The sequence below is a fragment of the Protopterus annectens genome, chromosome 1.part0 (assembly GCF_019279795.1).
Source record: "Protopterus annectens isolate FY-2018-M chromosome 1.part0, PAN1.0, whole genome shotgun sequence".
Lineage (NCBI taxonomy): Eukaryota > Metazoa > Chordata > Ceratodontiformes > Protopteridae > Protopterus > Protopterus annectens.
In genome coordinates, this window is record NC_056725.1 from 86,811,886 (window position 1) to 86,816,059 (window position 4,174).

General features: G+C 46.2%; 1 non-coding gene across 1 annotated transcript; it reads right to left on the reverse strand.

The window, feature by feature from the left end:
• Nucleotides 1–1,969: 1,969 nt before the first annotated feature.
• On the reverse strand, nucleotides 1,970–2,043 carry TRNAI-AAU. Its single transcript has one exon. It is a non-coding gene; the product is annotated as a tRNA-Ile (tRNA).
• Nucleotides 2,044–4,174: the final 2,131 nt, after the last annotated feature.

Here is a 4,174-nt window from a genome sequence, read left to right on the forward strand (position 1 = left end):
TCCACTGAGAATGCTGATCTGAATTACCTTCATTTCTTTGAACCTGTGACTTAAATTGCTTCATGATGCTCTGTTTCTTTCAGCTAGGAAGCTGATGCTTTCGGGTTTCCTAGAAAGTAACTCAAAGCTTTGGGCGGTATGCAGGGATCCAGACTGGAACTCAAATAAGTGTCCAGTCTGAAGCACAGCTGCTGACAAAAGTCTACCAGGATGGTGCAGTGTCCGTGGAGCTGATTGGCAAGCAATTGCAAGAGTCTGAGCAGCAAAAACTCTGTATTTCATTGCGAGGTAGAAATGAGATGGCACACGCTACCTTCTGAATGCTGCATCCAGAAAACAGTGCCTACAAGCAGCTGTCCTTCCACACACAGCAGGAGAAGATGAAGCCACAGGCCCTGGCAAGATTGGATCTCACGACTCGAGCTTACGAGACCAGGGCTCTAACCGCAGAGCTACACAGTCACTCACCCCACGCTTCTGATGGCCTTTTTTTTTAAACATATCTGTTCACTGTTGTTTGCCTTTCGACAGGGCAATGCAATTTGCATTTTTCGGACCTTTTGTCACACCTGCCTATTCCATAAGGGCATGGGCAGCTATGACACGAGGCCATATTGCCCAGTATATGGCCCGATACATTGGCAATCCAGTGACATGCTCAGGAAACTGAAAACCGATTGCGCTGTAGCGTCTGCAAAAATATTCTTCCTCAATAAATTATCTTCATTTACTTTGTCTTTCGAATACTAGTCACACAAGTTACAGCTTAGGAACGATGAAGTAAGGAAACTTTGAACAGGCACTCTCCTGGTTAAAAGGATTATGTCATGTCAATGTCATTTGCAAACCTGCATGCATCTGCATAGTCCTTTGCATGCAATATGGGAAATAGTTTTCAAGAAGTCACTTTCGGAATCACTACAAAGTGCTTGCAGCTTTAGCAGTAAGTAAGGATGCAGACCGGATCAGGTATGGCCAGGGATGCTGACAACACTGAGCAAGGTGCTGCACTGTCTGTGCACACGGATGAGAAGCGGACACAAGAGCCTGAGCAGAAAAACATGATGTATGTCTTGTGCTAGTAACGGCGTGGAACAATGCTGTGAGAGTGCAGGCCTAAAATATAGTGCCTAAAACTCATCTGACTACAGGTGTTACGACAGCTGAGACACATCTTTCTCAGGCAAGAGCTTCAGGGATTCAAACTCATGACCCTCAGTCTTCAAAACCAGCACTTTAACCACTATGCTAGCAAGCCTCAAGGTGGCAGTGTTCTGCACAGCTTTCTTCAAGAGAAAATCCCTTCCAGTCATTTTTTTTTTTTTTTTTTTTTAGAATAACTGAATTGGCTCTTCTTCAGCACATCTTTCTCAGGTAAGAGCTCAGAGGATTCAAACGTATGACCTCTGGTCTACACAACGACTCCTTAGCCAGTGCACTAGCAAGGCTTAAATACGCTGCATGCAGCACAGCTTTGTTCAAGAAGGAATCTTTTCATCTGTCACTCTTTTTTTTTTTGTTTTTGTCTGTTAACAGAGTTACTGAATTGGCTCTTCTCAGTTCACTATTCTGCAATGCATTCCACAAAACGAAGGGGAGGTATGATGGTGGGGGGGGGGGCAGTTTGTGACTAGGCCAGTGTAACTGGTCATCCTGCACGTGCTTAAGAGGTAACTGGGAGCAGAAGAAGAAACTTACCCAGACAGCACTTGAAAGGAATACGAACAGAAGGCAAGATTGAAAACAGTCAGTCTGGAGCTGCGAGACAAGGCAGAGATCAGACTCTTAAGCAGGGTTGCGCCCAGACATGAGGGCAACAGGCAGAGCTTCCCAGTACCATGGAACAGAGGTCAGTCTCGAAGGTGCGCCCTGTCAGGCTGTGACTGTGAGATACAGGTCAATCCCTGGCTGACTTTGAGCCACCGGTCCTAGTACTAATTGTGTGCACATTGCCCCACCAAAAGGTAGCTGGCCCGTACGGGGATTGAACCCGCGACCTTGGCGTTATTAGCACCACGCTCTAACCAACTGAGCTAACCGGCCCTGTGGGTAAGAGTGCCCCTCGAGCTCCATCAGCATGGTAACTGATGTCAAGGACAGTGTGAACAATTATGTGTAAAGGGTGCCCTGACTCAGCTCAACAAGTGCTACTGTATCAATACTCCTTGACAGATGACAGCTAGTATCTGTCAAACATTTGACTATTCAGCTCTCCACTGAGAATGCTGATCTGAATTACCTTCATTTCTTTGAACCTGTGACTTAAATTGCTTCATGATGCTCTGTTTCTTTCAGCTAGGAAGCTGATGCTTTCGGGTTTCCTAGAAAGTAACTCAAAGCTTTGGGCGGTATGCAGGGATCCAGACTGGAACTCAAATAAGTGTCCAGTCTGAAGCACAGCTGCTGACAAAAGTCTACCAGGATGGTGCAGTGTCCGTGGAGCTGATTGGCAAGCAATTGCAAGAGTCTGAGCAGCAAAAACTCTGTATTTCATTGCGAGGTAGAAATGAGATGGCACACGCTACCTTCTGAATGCTGCATCCAGAAAACAGTGCCTACAAGCAGCTGTCCTTCCACACACAGCAGGAGAAGATGAAGCCACAGGCCCTGGCAAGATTGGATCTCACGACTCGAGCTTACGAGACCAGGGCTCTAACCGCAGAGCTACACAGTCACTCACCCCACGCTTCTGATGGCCTTTTTTTTTAAACATATCTGTTCACTGTTGTTTGCCTTTCGACAGGGCAATGCAATTTGCATTTTTCGGACCTTTTGTCACACCTGCCTATTCCATAAGGGCATGGGCAGCTATGACACGAGGCCATATTGCCCAGTATATGGCCCGATACATTGGCAATCCAGTGACATGCTCAGGAAACTGAAAACCGATTGCGCTGTAGCGTCTGCAAAAATATTCTTCCTCAATAAATTATCTTCATTTACTTTGTCTTTCAATACTAGTCACACAAGTTACAGCTTAGGAACGATGAAGTAAGGAAACTTTGAACAGGCACTCTCCTGGTTAAAAGGATTATGTCATGTCAATGTCATTTGCAAACCTGCATGCATCTGCATAGTCCTTTGCATGCAATATGGGAAATAGTTTTCAAGAAGTCACTTTCGGAATCACTACAAAGTGCTTGCAGCTTTAGCAGTAAGTAAGGATGCAGACCGGATCAGGTATGGCCAGGGATGCTGACAACACTGAGCAAGGTGCTGCACTGTCTGTGCACACGGATGAGAAGCGGACACAAGAGCCTGAGCAGAAAAACATGATGTATGTCTTGTGCTAGTAACGGCGTGGAACAATGCTGTGAGAGTGCAGGCCTAAAATATAGTGCCTAAAACTCATCTGACTACAGGTGTTACGACAGCTGAGACACATCTTTCTCAGGCAAGAGCTTCAGGGATTCAAACTCATGACCCTCAGTCTTCAAAACCAGCACTTTAACCACTATGCTAGCAAGCCTCAAGGTGGCAGTGTTCTGCACAGCTTTCTTCAAGAGAAAATCCCTTCCAGTCATGTTTTTTGTTTTTTTTTTTTTTTTTTAGAATAACTGAATTGGCTCTTCTTCAGCACATCTTTCTCAGGTAAGAGCTCAGAGGATTCAAACGTATGACCTCTGGTCTACACGACGACTCCTTAGCCAGTGCACTAGCAAGGCTTAAATACGCTGCATGCAGCACAGCTTTGTTCAAGAAGGAATCTTTTCATCTGTCACTCTTTTTTTTTGTTTTTGTCTGTTAACAGAGTTACTGAATTGGCTCTTCTCAGTTCACTCTTCTGCAATGCATTCCACAAAACGAAGGGGAGGTATGATGGTGGGGGGGGGGGGGCAGTTTGTGACTAGGCCAGTGTAACTGGTCATCCTGCACGTGCTTAAGAGGTAACTGGGAGCAGAAGAAGAAACTTACCCAGACAGCACTTGAAAGGAATACGAACAGAAGGCAAGATTGAAAACAGTCAGTCTGGAGCTGCGAGACAAGGCAGAGATCAGACTCTTAAGCAGGGTTGCCGCCCAGACATGAGGGCAACAGGCAGAGCTTCCCAGTACCATGGAACAGAGGTCAGTCTCGAAGGTGCGCCCTGTCAGGCTGTGACTGTGAGATACAGGTCAATCCCTGGCTGACTTTGAGCCACCGGTCCTAGTACTAATTGTGTGCACATTGCCCC